Raw genomic sequence first — 18791 nt, 5'->3', positions numbered from 1 at the left:
CAAGTTGAAGAAAATCCTTACCTTCTTTGGCCAGAGTAAATACCACATTCTCTATGGAGACTCATCTTTCTTCTGTGGAAAATGACAAGCTCAAGTGAGCATTGTAGGCTTTGTCATTCATGTTAGTATCCTGCCTACACCACCGAGCCAGACAAGGGCTGACCTCTTACCAATAAAACACGGGATTGCTATTCTAATTCATAAAGGTCTCCTGTCTAAACAGCTGCATACCTGGATGGAAGCCAAAGACGATATATTTTCATGAAACTCTTGATACAGGGAATGCTTAGAATGGTGGGTTCCAGCTATGACAAGTTGGAAGTTGAAACTGCTTTTCTCTCCCAAATCAGCAGACAACTCACATACTTTGGCACCACCTAGGTATTGGCGTGGACTAGATTGTTACGAAAGACTGCATCTTGGAGAGATCAGGTAAATCAAACACATGACATAACCGTGACAGAAGTGCAATACTTGACCTGGTTCAAGATCCATGGCTACAAGAGCCCTGGAGACATTGTCATCCCTGGATAGGGACTCCATATTCACTGCTTGCCCTAATGGAAACCTAACCCACTTTGACTACTTTTTCTGCACTCCTCTCTTGCTCCAACATTTGACTGACCAGTCCGTAATTCCCTGCTGAATTTCAGATCACCACCTAAAAGAAGTGTACCCAGACCTAGTAATGAAGCTGCCTCCATGGGCCCCATGCGATTAAATGCCTCTCACTACAAAGATCTTGAAGCAAACCTTCACCTAGCTAACATATTGAGCGGTAACTGGAGTATAACAAAGGTAATGTTCCTTCAGTGCAGACAGAGGTGCCGATCACGATCCGGTAAAAAAATAGCCCATATGACTCGTATCCGGTCTTTTTACCGTACGAATCGTACAAGTGCCGTACAAACTGCCAATTACGATTCACATGGGAAAAAGACCATACGAATCGCATTGGGAATTATTCCCCACACGTCCTCGGGTCGGAAAATGTGTCCGACACCACGTCCTCGGACGATTTGCCGTACAAATGTGAAAAGTGAAGTCCGACCGTGGAATCACAATCCATCCCGTGCGTCCGATGTTACAACCGTATGGAAAAAACACCGTCCGCACCGAACTCTTAAGCAACCATGGAGACATGTGCCCGCATACGCACCCAACACTCCCCCCAGCCCCCGTACGTTCGAGTCGTACCCCCGTGTATGTACACTCCCACCCGTGTATGTACACCCGTGTACGTGTCGTACCCCCCCGTGTACGTTCGTGTCGTACCTCCCCCGTATTTACACCCGTGTACGTTCGTGTCGTCCCCCCGGGTATGGACAGCCGTGTACGTGTCGTACCCCCCGTGTATGTACACCCGTGTACGTGTCGTACCCCCGTGTATGTACATCCGTGTACGCGTCGTACCTCCGTGTATGTACACCCGTGTACGTGTCGTACCCCCCGTGTATGTTCACCCGTGTACGTGTCGTACCCCCCCTGTATGTACACCCGTGTACGTGTCGTACCCCCCGTGTATGTACACCCGTGTACGTGTCGTACCCCCGTGTATGTTCACCCGTGCACGTGTCGTACCCCCCCTGTATGTACACCCGTGTACGTGTCGTACCCCCCGTGTATGTACACCCGTGTACGTGTCGTACCCCCGTGTATGTTCACCCGTGCACGTGTCATACCCCTCCTGTATGTACACCCGTGTACGTGTCCTACCCCCCGTGTATGTACACCCGTGTACGTGTCGTACCCCCGTGTATGTACTCCTGTGTACATGTCGTACCCCCCATGTATGTACACCTGTGTACGTGTCGTACGCCCCCCTGTATGTACACCCCTGTACGTGTCGTACCCCCCCCTGTATGTACACCCGTGTACGTGTCGTACCCCCCGTGTATGTACACCCGTGTACGTGTCGTACCCCTGTGTATGTACACCTGTGTACGTGTCGTACCCACCCTGTATGTACACCCCTGTACGTGTCGTACCCTCCCTGTATGTACACCCCTGTACGTGTCGTACCCCCCCCTGTATGTACACCCGTGTATGTGTCGTACCCTCCCGTGTATGTACACCCGTGTACGTGTCGTACCCCCCGTGTATGTACACCCATGTACGTGTCGTACCCCCCTGTATGTACACCCGTGTACGTGTCGTACCCCCCCCGTATGTACACCCCTGTACGTGTCATACCCCCATGTATGTACACCTGTGTACGTGTCGTACGCCCCCCTGTATGTACACCCCTGTACGTGTCGTACCCCCCCCTGTATGTACACCCGTGTACGTGTCATACCCCCCGTGTATGTACACCCGTGTACGTGTCGTACCCCTGTGTATGTACACCTGTATGTACACGGAGCGCACCCTAGGCCCTAACATCACAACCGCATGTACGAGTCGTACCAAGCCACACACAAGGACAGCACTGTACAACAAAATGGCCCATGTACACCCCGTACACACGCTAAAATCGCACGTACACAACCAGGACAAACCAAAACGACACAAGAATACACCATTCGAATGGCACAAAGCCACTAAACATGTCCAACAACCACTAAAACAACACATTCACTGACCTGCAACTGCCAAAAACAAACAGAGGCCCAAAACACCACCACTCCTTATAACACACCCACCCAAAGTTCAAACACAGCCACACCCACCAATGGACCAATAAAACGGGCCAACACACACAAACCATGAGCCTTTGCAACAGACTCACTGCTGCCAGACCCCACAGACAACCTACAGCACCATATTACAAGCTTCACCACACCTTACACTTGCACACCTTCACACACACACCTTCACAAACACCCCCTCATCACATTCACACACACACCTGCACAACCACACCCACACACCCACAACCATCCACACCCCCCCCATCCACACCCACACCCCTCACCATGCCCACTAACAAGAATCCAAAGTTCACTAACCGAGAGTTGGAGGTCCTTGTCGATGAAATCCTCAGAGTCGAGCCACACCTCTTTGGAACATTGGTCAGACAGACCAGCATATCAGCAAAAACAGCCATGTGGCAGACCATCGTCGATGCTGTGAATGCTGTTGCGAACACCAGAAGGAACAAGCAGGAATGCCAAGCCAGGTGGTACGATCTGCGGAGGAGGGTCCGAGCCAAGATGACGGATGAACACAACCAGGCCAATGTCACTGGAGGAGGGCCGTCCCGCAGACCCGTACACTACCATCCCTGGGAGGAGAGGGTGATGGCCATACTGCCGGTGGAGGCAGTCGAAGGATTAGGAGGACTCCGAGACCCGGGTGAGTACACAAACAATGCACCTCACATGGGGGGAACGTCATCCACAACCAAACTCACAAACAGGCACGCAACCACCCCAAGCTATCGCATGACTCAACCACACTCCATGAACACGCACATGCCACTGGCGCCACCATGCCCCATGCACCCAGCTGGACAATGTCAAGTCACAGGCCACAGAAAACACCAACACATGACACGGTAACCCGGATGGCGGGAGGGTGGGCCCCAAAAATCACATAGTGCAACTCAGAAGCAGACAACAATGCCCTCTGCCCATATGGCCTAGGTCACAGCCAGACAAACAGTGTTTCCCCACACAGGAAAGACTTGCCAGCAAATGGCGGACGCCTTGCATTAAGACATGGGGGTGAAGGCACGTTTTTGCACATGACAGCAGCTAATGAACAGCCAACACTGTGAAAGAGTGGCATCACACACCACCACAGCAGCAGCGCAGACACAGACACTACACGCAATGGGTGCCTGGAGATCAGAAACAAACTCACAGCAACAATCCAAGGGCCATTCAAAGATCTGCAAAAAGTGTGTGCCTAGGAAGCTGGGCTGAGGTGACAGAGGGTTACACACAGAGGGAGGGAGAGGGGGACAGAGAGGGAGGGAGACACAGGGAGACGGACAGAGGGAGGAGGCTGACACACGGAGGGAGGGAGAGGGGGACAGAGAGGGAGGGAGACACAGGGAGAGGGACAGAGGGAGGAGGTTGACAGAGGGAGGGAGAAAGGGAGACAGAGGGAGATGGACAGAGGGAGGAGGCTGACACACGGAGGGAGAGAGAGGGGGACAGAGAGGGAGGGAGACACAGGGAGACGGACAGAGTGAGGAGGCTGACACACGGAGGGAGGGAGAGGGGGACAGAGAGGGAGGGAGACACAGGGAGAGGGACAGAGGGAGGAGGTTGACAGAGGGAGGGAGAAAGGGAGACAGAGTGAGACGGACAGAGGGAGGAGGCTGACACACGGAGAGAGGGAGAGGGGGGCAGAGAGGGAGGGAGACACAGGGAGACGGACAGAGGGAGGAGGCCGACACACAGAGGGAGGGAGAGGGGGACAGAGAGGGAGGGAGACACAGGGAGACGGACAGAGGGAGGAGGCTGACACACGGAGAGAGGGAGAGGGGGGCAGAGAGGGAGGGAGGCACAGGGAGACGGACAGAGGGAGGAGGCCGACACACAGAGGGAGGGAGAGGGGGACAGAGAGGGAGGGAGACACAGGGAGACGGACAGAGGGAGGAGGCTGGCACACAGAGGGAGGGAGAGGGGGACAGAGAGGGAGCGAGAAAGGGACACACAGGGAGAGCAAATCAGCCTTGTGGGGTGTGGGAATGTCTGCTCGTCAGCAGGTGGACTGCGTGCATATAGACAAGGGTGGCCAGTGCCAGAACCCCCCCTCTTCTCCATGGCTAAACACAGGGCCATGTCACAACCTGTGCACGAGCACAATGACAGCTACCTGCATTATCTAAGTGTGTGGAACCACTCCATGTGCCCACGTACAGTGCAACACGGAAGGCGCCAATGCATGGCTCTCCACACCTGCCCACTCCACTGCTGACTGCAGTCACAATTGACGCAGCAAGTAAGACTGTGCCACACATAGTTAAAGTCGCCAAAGCTGTGCCCAAGGGTCATACCCATGCACAAGTGCACTGTGAGTGGAATGCTAGACAGGTCCAAATTCCCTGAGGAAATGTTCCAGCTTTGAAACTAATGAAACATGGATGTTGCATGGAACAAAATTAACATTGTCTCTCTCACACATAGGTCAACGTCGTGGTTCACCCCCCAACACTGGGGGGGAAGACTCACAGGACCCGGCTCTGCGGGAGCCGATCCCACCGGCAGCGACGACTCTCACCACTCTGTGGACGACCCCGACCAACCTGGCCCCTCTGGTGTCCAACGACCTGTAGCACCTGCGTCAGGTACAACGGGGCCAACCACCACCCCCACTCCTGCCACATCCCAGGAGACACCCAGGATCCCTGCCCCACCACCACAAAGCAGCCAGTCTGTCCAGGAGGGACAAGGTTATCCGGGCACCCAGGAGGAGGCAGGCAACACCGCAAATGCCATCCCTCAGGGGTCCCGGAGACCCGATGTGCCCACAACGGCAGGCCAGGCGCAAGTGGGCAGGGGTGGTGGGAGTGGAGGACGGTGGAGGCGCCAGCCTGACCAGTTGGCTGGGGAACCGGTATATGCCCATGTCCGAAATATCCTGGACACATACCGGCAGGACACCACGGGCATGGCCCAGGTTGTGACCGTCCTCGAGGGGATCAAGACCCAGCAGGCCCAGCAACATGCGGAGCTACATGCCTGTCTACTGCAACACCAACGGAGGATGGAGGACAGACAGGCTGAGCTCGTGACGGTGTTCACGGGAATTCACAGTACACTCCGTCGGATGGCCGACAACATGGCCAACCCTCCCTGTGCCAGAAGGCGTAGAACATCACCACCCACAGGGAGGGATCAGGAGGAGGAAACATCCGATGGAGCATCCCAAACATCGTCACGGCCTGCTTCTGAGGGTCCCCGCAGGAGGCCGGGTCGTCCACGGAAACAACCGTGAGGGTCGGCGCTACAGCACCATCTGCCAGGACACCTGGCCTGGCACCTGGCCCACTGGAGCAACAGCATCACAGCATCAAAAGACATTCCCTGCCACATGGCCTTGCTGGTCACTGTCTGACCAATGTCGACAAAGACTGTGGCATGGACTCTGAGGATTTCAAATGGCAAGGACACCAACTCCCCTAGTGAACTTTGGATTCCACACACCCGGAGAGCCGCTCATGTCAACCCCCCCCCCCCCCCACTAAAATAAAAAGTCACACCATGAAGAGAAGATGCCTGCTGGTTGCATTATTACCTTACATGTGTCTTGTAAAGTCTAACCATGCCTGAGTTCTCTTTTGACTTAAACCATCCACACCCTGGGGCCTGAGTCTGGCACAGGACACACATGGGTCTCAGTGTATTAGGCAAGACAGACATGGAGCACCATACACACCCGTGATGTGCCCAACCAGCTGAGGGGCTGGCCGCACAACCGTGCCGACAGACATATTGAGTACAGCAACAGTCATGCGCAGAGGTCAGGGATCATGTGGAGTGTCCTGGGGGGCACCCAGGTATGTGTAGACAGGTGGCAGAACCATGTCCTGCAAGCTTGAGTCCGGTGGATGCAGAGAATGGTGGCCTGGCCAACGTTGGATGCATGGGGATGGCACATGTCACAATACCCACACAGTCATGGACATCATGCACAATAACCAGTCTAATCCCACACAAACAGCTTGCATCTTGCTACTCGACACACAGACACATAGCCACTATCACGGAAAACCATGCCAGACATGCCGGATGCACCGTGGCAACACACCAGCATTGACTGAGAAGAGGCACCTTGGAGGCATAGGGACACCTTTATTAGTCATGTATTCGGGATTGCAGAGGCAACTCGAAGTACACATGAACAGTTCATGTGGAGTAACATGTGGGTCCAACACTGGCACCCCCCTTCTGCAGCACAAATGCGTGATAGCCATGGAACTGGCACACAAGTGTCGGCTAACAGCTAAACACCCCCAGCTGGTCACGGAGAGCCTGCCATACACCATTGATCCGCTGATGTGGAAGTCCCACAGCATGTCAAGCCAATGCAAACCGTATGTGTCCGAGGGCAGTGTTACACACATTGATGCCATCATCACATTCCACAATCCCATCACTGATGACTGTCAACAAGTCTGACCATCTATTCAGGTGTACCCAGCTGCATGTAATGTGTACCATGGTGATGCTACATGTCTGTAGAGGAACCAAACATCGACAGGGGCAGTGTGCATACATCGTGAACAACTGCCACACCCAATACACCCCTGATGCATCCCTTACCCTAAGGTGACTTCCAAACGTGTCCGTGCCTGTAACGCTGAGTCAGCACACGATGACGTGTCCATGAGGAATAGCAGTGCCACAACAATGCAACCAGCAGACGGCATGCGCAAGTACCTGGGGAAGAGAGACACACAAGAAGTCAGCCACAAAAAGCACAGCCACTTGCATGTGCATGTACTCGACACATGTATGGATGACAACATGCTAGGTCACAATTATGACTGGGGAAATACAACCATCACTGGCACCATCACTCCCGTGACACACCCACACACACCTCTGACTCACGTGCCATACATGCAGGTGGAGACACACATCGCAACACATGCCACACGGGGACCAATGCGTGCACACTCATACACTGGTACTCACCACTAAGCAAAGAAGTCGCGTATGAGCCGAGTCAGGATGTCCTCTTGCGGCTCCACATCCTCCACATCACTAGCCCCATTGCCAAGCCCTTCGTCCTCCACGGGTGGATGGTCCTGGTCATCTTGATCCAGGATGAGTGGCACAGCTTTCTCAACTGCCATGTTGTGCAGCATGCAGCAGACCATGAAGATTTTGCAGACCTTCGCCGGGGCATATGGGAGGGCGCCGCCGGTCTTGTGGAGGCATCGGAATCGGCTCTTCAGGAGGTCAAACGTCCTCTCTATCACTCGCCTTGTCCGGCCATGGGCGGTGTTGTAGCGGAGCTGGGCCGGCGTGATGGGGTTGCGGAGAGGTGTGATCAGCCATGGCATGTAGGGATAGCCAGCGTCCCCTACATGGAAAGCACATGGACATAAGCAGGACAGGAGAAGCGGTCGTGCTGGAAGTCTACGCAAAATACAGGACAGACAGACTGTACCCACCAACAACACATGCTCGTTCGTTGCGCAGCTGCGTCATCATTTCAGGCACCCTGCTACGCCTCATGATGTAGGCATCGTGTGCTGATCCTGGAAAACGAGCACAGACATGTGAAATCACCATGTTGGACAGACACACCACAAGGGCATTGATGGAGTGGTAGTGCTTGCGATTCCGGTACGCTACCTCCTGTGCCTGTGGTGGTACCAAAGCCACATGTATCCCATCTATGGACCCAATGACATGGGGCATCCCTCCCAGGGCATAGAACCCACGCTTGACCCCAGTCAACATTTCAGGGGTAGGAAAATGGATGAAGTCATCCAGGTGAATCAACATGGCCTCTAAGAAATCATGCAGCACACGGCAGAACATGCTCTGGGACATGCCACCAACATGAGCTATGGTATTTTGAAAGGTACCCGTGGCTAGAAAATGTAGGGCTGCCATTACCTTCAGCTTGGGTGTCAGTGCCGTAGGATACCTGTGCAGCGGTTGCAGGTGTGGTGCCAGTCTCGCCGTCAACTCCAGAATCAACCGTTGGGGGAAGCGGTAGCACCGGATACAGTCACTCTCCCGCATGGCAGCCAAGTCCAGAATTGGTCGGGGAAGAGGCGGCGCTCTGCAGTAATTTGGAAGTGACAAGGAAGAGTGAGTGCACCACAACAACAATTAATTAGTACTGAGCACATGTTAATCTGTCTATACACATATGCTACATACGGAGTCAGGTATGTGCCACATGCCCTGGACACGTATGGCTGCCAGGTGACACTCCTACCAAGACCCAGCTACACACGGAGATTGTGAACCTCCACATGCCATGGCATGGGATTAGCTGTGTACCAGTGCAAGTGAACAGCCAGACGCAAGACAGGAGTGACATACATGCACACATCAGCAGAAGTAGGATGTAGATTGCAGAGACTGGTAGCGGAACACTAGAGCCACAGGTCACATGACATTACACTAGGACAGCCCACACACCTTGCCATGAAGGTGTACATGTCATGACTCACCACACATTCATAGAGAGGATGCAGACATGTCCTTGTTACGCTACTCCATGTCCCATGCATACATACGCACCTCACATCCGATACCACATGTGGCATGGTGTGCGGAACAGGGTGCAATGTCAATCTACACACAGACACATGTTGGTTGCTGCAACAGCTGCAGCTTTTGAGGGAGCTCCAACATCAACCTAATTTGAACCCCCCACACATACATGACATAGTCACATCGTGCATCGTGGGTAGTGACATGTCAGGTGTGGTAACCCCTGTACCGGGCCTCAGGGGACACTTCCGTGTGTTGGTGTCCGTGCCATGCCAGTGACACTCATCACAAGTGTGCAGTACGACATGCACACATGTCAAAGGAGTCAAGGGCATGCCTGGCACACATCGCACCATCACACATTACATGTGTACACATCTCATCATACATCTGGTGCCTTCTCGACTCAGGAGTCATGTGCCACATCACAGCCTTTCACACCTGTGCCCCACACATGTACTGACCAGACAATGCCTTGATGTCCATCCATGGACAAGTATGTCAGCCCTATTCCTTCCTGTGTGCTGCCTGTCACCACTGTGATGTGTGAAAACCACCGTACTGCTGCTAAGAGGGCCTGTGTACGTTCCCATATCACTATGGGAGTGCTGCCGTATGTGTACCCATAGTGATGGTGAGCGTACAGGCATGTGTACGGTCAGTAAGTAAGCATACGCAAGAACACCCATAGTGGTACGGCCCGTACACGCGTGCGTACGTTCACTATCACTATGGGTGTCCTCGCGTATGCGTACTCGCAGTGGTACGGCCCGTACACACGCCTGTACGCTCACTATCACCATGGGTGTCCTCGCGTATGCGTACTCATAGTGATAGTGAGCGTACAGGCGTGTGTACGTGCCGTCTCACCATGGGTGTCCTCGTGTATGCGTACTCGCAGTGGTACGGCCCGTACACACGGCTGTACGCTCACTATCACTACGAGTACGCCTACGCGAGGACACCCATGGTGATAGTGAACGTACAGGCGTGTGTACGGGCCGTACCACTGCGAGTACGCATACGTGAGGACACCCATGGTGATAGTGAACATACAGGCGTGTGTACGGGCCGTACCACTGCGAGTACGCCTACGCGAGGACACCCATGGTGATAGTGAACGTACAGGCGTGTGTACGGGCCGTACCACTGCGAGTACGCCTACGCGAGGACACCCATGGTGATAGTGAACGTACAGGCGTGTGTACGGGCCGTACCACTGCGAGTACGCATACGCGAGGACACCCATGGTGATAGTGAACGTACAGGCGTGTGTATGGGCCGTCTCACCATGGGTGTCCTCGCAGAGTCCTCCCAGCAGTGCCCAGAGACAGGAGGGGTGGGTGCCTAGCACTCCCAGCAGTGCCCAGACGCAGGAGGGGTGGGTGCAGAGTCCTCCCAGCAGTGCCCAGAGACAGGAGGGGTGGGTGCCTAACACTCCCAGCAGTGCCCAGAGACAGGAGGGGTGGGTGCAGAGTCCTCCCAGCAGTGCCCAGAGTCAGGAGGGGTGTGTGCAGAGTCCTCCCAGCAGTGCCCAGACACAGGAGGGGTGGGTGCAGAGTCCTCCCAGCAGTGCCCAGAGACAGGAGGGGTGGGTGCAGAGTCCTCCCAGCAGTGCCCAGAGTCAGGAGGGGTATGTGCAGAGTCCTCCCAGCAGTGCCCAGACACAGGAGGGATGGGTGCAGAGTCCTCCCAGCAGTGCCCAGGGACAGGAGGGGTGGGTGCCTAACACTCCCAGCAGTGCCCAGACGCAGGAGGGGTGGGTGCAGAGTCCTCCCAGCAGTGCCCAGACACAGGAGGGGTGGGTGCAGAGTCCTCCCAGCAGTGCCCAGAGACAGGAGGGGTGGGTGCCTAACACTCCCAGCAGTACCCAGAGACGGGAGGGGTGGGTGCAGAGTCCTCCCAGCAGTGCCCAGAGACAGGAGGGGTGGGTGCAGAGTCCTCCCAGCAGTGCCCAGAGTCAGGAGGGGTGTGTGCAGAGTCCTCCCAGCAGTGCCCAGACACAGGAGGGGTGGGTGCAGAGTCCTCCCAGCAGTGCCCAGAGACAGGAGGGGTGGGTGCAGAGTCCTCCCAGCAGTGCCCAGAGACAGGAGGGGTGGGTGCCTAACACTCCCAGCAGTGCCCAGACACAGGAGGGGTGGGTGCAGAGTCCTCCCAGCAGTGCCCAGACACAGGAGGGGTGGGTGCAGAGTCCTCCCAGCAGTGCCCAGAGACAGGAGGGGTGGGTGCCTAACACTCCCAGCAGTACCCAGAGACAGGAGGGGTGGGTGCAGAGTCCTCCCAGCAGTGCCCAGAGACAGGAGGGGTGGGTGCAGAGTCCTCCCAGCAGTGCCCAGAGTCAGGAGGGGTGTGTGCAGAGTCCTCCCAGCAGTGCCCAGACACAGGAGGGGTGGGTGCAGAGTCCTCCCAGCAGTGCCCAGAGACAGGAGGGGTGGGTGCAGAGTCCTCCCAGCAGTGCCCAGAGACAGGAGGGGTGGGTGCCTAACACTCCCAGCAGTGCCCAGACGCAGGAGGGGTGGGTGCAGAGTCCTCCCAGCAGTGCCCAGACGCAGGAGGGGTGGGTGCAGAGTCCTCCCAGCAGTGCCCAGACGCAGGAGGGGTGGGCGCAGAGTCCTCCCAGCAGTGCCCAGAGACAGGAGGGGTGTGTGCAGAGTCCTCCCAGCAGTGCCCAGACACAGGAGGGGTGGGTGCAGAGTCCTCCCAGCAGTGCCCAGACGCAGGAGGGGTGGGTGCAGAGTCCTCCCAGCAGTGCCCAGACGCAGGAGGGGTGGGTGTGATGCACAGTGTGAGCCTTGATAATTGATTGTGTCTTTGCCCTCATTCCACCTGTGTACTTTCACTGGCACGTACTGCTTTTGCCCTTCCCCAGAGGAGTATGTCCCTATGGCAAAGGTGCAATGCGTTGGCTGCATGACATGCCTTGTTGTAACAAGCTATTTTGTTCTCATATGGGTCTCTGTGACATGTTGCAGGTGTATTGATGTAGTGTCACTTGTTCATCCTCACAGGTAGGCGCCTCTGCCAAGGAGCAGATCTGGCTGACCGCCGTCAGTGCCGTGAGAAGTGCGGATGGTCGCAAGCGGCGCCTGTCCCAGGTGAGGAAACGCTGGCAGGATATCCGGTGCTGGACGCGGAGGATCTCCCACATCCACAAGCGTGTGCTGGCGGTGGTATTTCCAGACTTGGACAGGCGCTTACAGGAGATGCAGCAGCAGGAAGGGGGTAGGTACATGTGTGTTTGTTGTGTTTCACCAGCATTTGTAAGTGCACTGTTCCATGGATACACTGCCAGGGTTTAATGGTGCTTTGCAGATCCTGTTACCCACAGTATTGCAGTGCTCTCCTGCCTCCCTTCCCCTCCTTGCAATGTGTTCCCTGGTCTGTGTGACGTCACTCCGTCACAAGGTTATGTAGCCTGGCACCTTCGCCACGTGTACAATGCCTGCAGCATCATGTGTGGGGGTGGTGTGTAACAGGTTTTGGGACCTTGCCTGTGCCCTGTCCAGTTCCGGTCTTGTGGGTTCCATGTCAGTTGGCACTAATGCTGAGTCCAGACATGGGAGTTAGTCTCTCAAGTGTGAGGCCTTACAGCACGCATGTCCTATGTGGTGGCCTGTGACATGATGTGCATGGGTGTGCGGTACGCATAGTGCGGGGATGGTAGCGTGTGTTGCAGTCATTCCCATTCAGGAGCATGGAGTTGTGTGGCCACTACTGTCCCCAGGGGCATATTTTCCTAGGTATCATGTGTGTAATCCGAATATGTCGACAATCTCTGTGTCTACAGCATAGGTTGTGCTCTGTGCCATTGTCCCCTGGCCAAATGTATATTGACGTGAAATGTAGTACAAGTGTCCACTGTACTGCCTGACCTGATTTTCCTTGTTCATACTCACGGTGGACATTGCCTGTGTGTCTTGTTACAATCATCTGATGATGCCCATTTGTACATGATTATTAGGACAGGCGCACCTTGGGTATTTTGTGTGCAATCTTGAATTGTTGCATCCCATGTGTATTTCACCCAGACTAAGGGTTGTAAGTGCTTCCTGTGTCTCCAAATAATTGTCTCATGTAGGGGGTGGGTGGTGCGGGCATGGCCTTCATGTCACAACCTGATATCTCCTTGCTAGGACTGGCCAGTGTGTGATGTTTGTCTGGACATGCACTCAAGGTGCAGTGAGCCAGTCATGGTGGGCATGTTTTCAGTATAACCTATGCTGCATGTGCCTCTTGTTCCTGGATATGGTCCCTGCTCATCCCTATTTCCTGCCACGCTGTGTGGTGCATATGCAGTGCTGGATTGTCCCCAGGGCCTTGCTCCTCAGTCAAAATTCCATTCCATCTCATTTGCTATTGTGTCATGCTCTCCATAGTTTTTCAGTGGCATGGTGGGTCACTCAACTGTGTCGTGCATGCCCTACATATGTACCTTGTTTTGTAGATGTAACTCTTCTTTTGTTTCAGGCTATGCACTGTAACCTATGTAGATTGGACTCATGTGACATATGTATACAGGTGTATGATTAATTTCTGTCTCTTCACCCTGCCCACAGCATCGTCGGGGGACACGGAGGGAGACATGGGCACAGACGGAGCAGAGGGGCCGAGCACCAGTGCCAGCGGTGACATCGGGGCTGGCACATCAAGTGGGACTGAGGTGGAGGAGAGTGAAGCCGGGGACCTGTCGACTGGCACAACAGAGTATGAAGCTGACGGGTCCGAGGATGATCTCTCCGAGTGGGCGGAGGCTGCACCACCATCTGACAGCGGCACAACATTGCACCCCGCCCCCTCCATTGCCATCAGCCACCTCCCACTTGCTCGTGTCCCTTCCCAACGTGCCCGGTCACCACATGTCTCCTTCCTGCCAGGCACCGCACCCCCTGCCCCTGTCTCCACTGCTGCCGCCAATGCCGAGTCTGTGGACATCCAGCGGCAGTTGCAGATTGGTCAGGCTGCGATCCTTGATGTCCTCCATGGCCACAGCCAGGTCCTCAACAACATGGAGGCATACTTGGAGGGCATTCATTCATCGCAGGCTGACCAACGCAGCTTGCTGAGGTCGATAGACTCGACACTGACTGCAGCAGTGGGTCTCCTGCAGTGCTACGTCCCACCCCCTACCCCTGCCCCATCCACACTTCCCACTCCCATGCCTGTCCCATGTACACCCAGACGTCAGCATGCACCCACCACAACACACACAGGCACCACACCAGCAGGGAAGGTCCACCGCACACCTCCTGACACGCACACACAGGGTGAAGTAGGCACACCCACTGGGTCGGGGGGCAAACGTGTGACACGCAGCCAGAGTGGGAGTCCGCATTCCACCAAATCCACACCCTCCAAATCCCCTCCCCTCAGCTCTCCTGGCCACATCTCCGGAAAAGACTCCTTCATGGCCGCTCTGTCCCTGAGCCCCACAGTGACACCACCACGCAAGCGGTCAAGGAAGTCCCCGTCAAGGGTGGTTGATTCCCCCCCCGTCCACACCCTCCCCCAGTGGCGCTGCGACCCTTCCCTCTGACCCCTCCCCCTCCTTGGGGCCTGTGGTTCCTTCGGGTGCAGGGGATTCCCTGGAGGACCTTGCTAAGGTGTGCAGCGAGATCCTGGCCTCCGCCTTTGGCCCTGCCCCACCCCCTGTGGTGGAGTCCTCCATCCCTGCACCCACGACGCCTACCCTTCACCCTCCTGTCCCTGCGGTGCCTGGTTCTTCCCCCCCACATGATGCCCTCACCCCTGTGGAAGACGACGGAATGTAACTGTGCAGGCAAGCTAGGGGACACGCATCCCACTGTGTCCCCCATCCAGCTGTGACTTCTGGACTGCCCTATGGGCTTTGTAAATATTGAACTTCCTACAAACAAGATTTTTTGGTTCATGCTGAATAAAGCAATTTATTTTTTTCCCTTGGAACACTACTGCTTTGCTGGTATTGCTGTTGGTGGGGCTGCTACATGGTTTTGGGTGGTGTTCATGTGTTGGGTGTGTGGGAAATGTAGTAGTGTGCTGGTCATAGGGGGGACCCTGGGATCTGTGTGCCATCACACGGTGTTAGCTAGGATTCTGTGTTCATGTAAGCAGTTGCTGCATGCTGAAATTGTCCCAAGGTGTATTCCTTCCTCTGTGTACCCTGCCATCTTCTCTGCAGGGTGTTCCCAATATTTAGCGCTGAGCTGTGTGTACATTAGCTGGGTGTGTGACGGACTCCTTCAACTTTGTACATGCATGCTGAGCGATGTCTCCACCTGCATCATTCGTGGCATCCTTGGTAGTCATTGTACTTGTGTATGTGGACTATTGCCATGACTTCATGTGGACATGGTTTTTTTCTGCGCTATGCATGCGTATACTCCCAGCCTCGCACACATGTGTTACATGTACTGCAGGGTCTTTGTGCACCTGACTGAAATTTGTGGGCATGGTATCTGTGGCTACTCCACCCTTTGCGTTCCATGGGCACTGCTGTGAGTGTTAGGCACCCACCCCTCCTGACTCTGGGCTCTGCTGGGAGGACTCTGCACCCACCCCTCCTGTGTCTGGGCACTGCTGGGAGGACTCTGCACACACCCCTCCTGACTCTGGGCACTGCTGGGAGGACTCTGCACCCACCCCTGCTGTCTCTGGGCACTGCTGGGAGTGTTAGGCACACACCCCTCCTGACTCTGGGCACTGCTGGGAGGACTCTGCACCCACCCCTCCTGTGTCTGGGCACTGCTGGGAGGACTCTGCACCCACCCCTCCTGTCTCTGGGCACTGCTGGGAGTGTTAGGCACACACCCCTCCTGACTCTGGGCACTGCTGGGAGGACTCTGCACCCACCCCTCCTGTGTCTGGGCACTGCTGGGAGGACTCTGCACACACCCCTCCTGACTCTGGGCACTGCTGGGAGGACTCTGCACCCACCCCTCCTGTCTCTGGGCACTGCTGGGAGTGTTAGGCACACACCCCTCCTGACTCTGGGCACTGCTGGGAGGACTCTGCACACACCCCTCCTGTGTCTGGGCACTGCTGGGAGGACTCTGCACACACCCCTCCTGACTCTGGCCACTGCTGGGAGGACTCTGCACACACCCCTCCTGACTCTGGGCACTGCTGGGAGGAATCTGCACACACCCCTCCTGACTCTGGGCACTGCTGGGAGGACTCTGCACCCTCCCCTCCTGTCTCTGGGCACTGCTGGGAGTGTTAGGCACACACCCCTCCTGACTCTAGGCACTGCTGGGAGGACTCTGCACCCACCCCTCCTGTGTCTGGGCACTGCTGGGAGGACTCTGCACCCACCCCTCCTGTCTCTGGGCACTGCTGGGAGTGTTAGGCACACACCCCTCCTGACTCTGGGCACTGCTGGGAGGACTCTGCACCCACCCCTCCTGTGTCTGGGCACTGCTGGGAGGACTCTGCACACACCCCTCCTGACTCTGGGCACTGCTGGGAGGACTTGGCTCCCACCCCTCCTGTCTCTGGGCACTGCTGGGAGTGTTAGGCACACACCCCTCCTGACTCTGGGCACTGCTGGGAGGACTCTACACCCACCCCTCCTGTGTCTGGGCACTGCTGGGAGGACTCTGCACCCACCGCTCCTGTCTCTGGGCACTGCTGGGAGTGTTAGGCACACACCCCTCATGACTCTGGGCACTGCTGGGAGGACTCTGCACCCACCCCTCCTGTGTCTGGGCACTGCTGTGAGGACTCTGCACACACCCCTCCTGTCTCTGGGCACTGCTGGGAGGACTCTGCACCCACCCCTCCTGTGTTTGGGCACTGCTGGGAGGACTCTGCACCCACCCCTCCTGTCTCTGTGCACTGCTGGGAGTGTTAGGCACACACCCCTCCTGACTCTGGGCACTGCTGGGAGGACTCTGCACCCACCCCTCCTGTGTCTGGGCACTGCTGGGAGGACTCTGCACACACCCCTCTTATGTCTGGGCACTGCTGGGAGTGTTAGGCACCCACCCCTCTTATGTCTGGGCACTGCTGGGAGTGATAGGCACACACCCCTCCTATTTAACAATATGTACGCTTAGCACATACACGTGTGTGGGTTCGCTCCATGGGGGTACGGTTCGTACTTACACTGTTGGGGTGGGAGTAGGCTCCATACGTACGCGGGTGGGGTACGGGTCGTACTTACACTGTTGGGGTGGGGGTACGCTCCATACGTACGCGGGTGGGGGCTATGGGTCGTACATAGACTGTTGGGGTGGGGGGTACACTCCATACGTATGCGGGTGAGGGTACGGGTCATACTTCCACTGTTGGGGTGGGGGTATGGTCCGTACATACATGGTTGGGGTGGGGGGTACGCTCCATATGTACGCGGGTGGGGTACGGTTCGTACTTACACTGTTGGGGTGGGAGTAGGCTCCATACGTACGCGAGTGGGGGTACGGGTCGTACTTACACTGTTGGGGTGGGGGGTACGCTCCATGCATACGCGGGTGAGGGTACGTGTCGTACATACACGGTTGGGGTGGGGGTACGGTCCGTACATACACGGTTGGGGTGGGGGTGCGCTCCATACGTATGTGGGTGAGGGTACGGGTTGTACTTACACTGTTGGGGTGGGGGGTACGCTCCATACGTACGCGGGTGAGGGTACGGGTCGTACTTACACTGTTGGGGTGGGGGTACGGTCCGTACTTACACTGTTGGGGTGGGGGGTACGCTCCATACGTACGGGGGTGAGGGTACGGGTCGTACTTACACTGTTGGGGTGGGGGTACGGTCCGTACTTACACTGTTGGGGTGGGGGGTATGCTCCATACGTACGTGGGTGGGGGTAGGGGTCGTACTTACACGGTTGGGGTGGGGGTACGCTCCATACGTACGGGGGTGAGGGTACGGGTCGTACTTCCACTGTTGGGGTGGGGGTACGGTCCGTACATACACGGTTGGGGTGGGGGGTATGCTCCATACGTACGCGGGTGGGGTACGGTTCGTACTTACACTGTTGGGGTGGGAGTAGGCTCCATACGTACGCGGGTGGGGGGTACGGGTCGTACTTACACTGTTGGGGTGGGGGTTACGCTCCATACGTACACGGGTGAGGGTACGGGTCGTACTTACACTGTTGGGGTGGGGGTACGGTCCGTACTTACACTGTTGGGGTGGGGGGTATGCTCCATACGTACGCGGGTGGGGGTAGGGGTCGTACTTCCATGGGTGGGGTGGGGGGGTACGCTCCATACGTACGGGGGTGAGGGTACGGGTCGTACTTACACTGTTGGGGTGGGGGTACGGTCCGTACTTACACTGTTGGGGTGGGGGGTATGCTCCATATGTACACAGGTGGGGGTAGGGGTCGTACTTACACTGTTGGGGTGGGGGGTACGCTCCATACGTACGCGGGTGTGGGTACGGGTCGTACTTACACTGTTGGGGTGGGGGTACGCTCCATGCATACGCGGGTGGGGGTATGGTCCGTACGTACACTGTTGGCATGGGGGGTACGCTCCATGCATACGCGGGTGGGGGTACGGTCCGTACATATCCGTACCCATGCTGTGGAATGCTTGTGCGGGCCGTACCCAGGCCTTTGCCACGTGGGTATGAGCCGTCCCGCCATTGTTGGGGTGACGTAGGTGTGGGCATGGTACGACTCGTACTCACACTCTTAAGGCGGGGGTACGGGACGTACCTGTATAGTTG

This window comes from Triturus cristatus, chromosome 1_2, assembly GCF_964204655.1.
Source record: "Triturus cristatus chromosome 1_2, aTriCri1.1, whole genome shotgun sequence".
Taxonomy (NCBI): Eukaryota; Metazoa; Chordata; class Amphibia; order Caudata; family Salamandridae; genus Triturus; species Triturus cristatus.
This window is presented reverse-complemented; position numbering follows the sequence as displayed.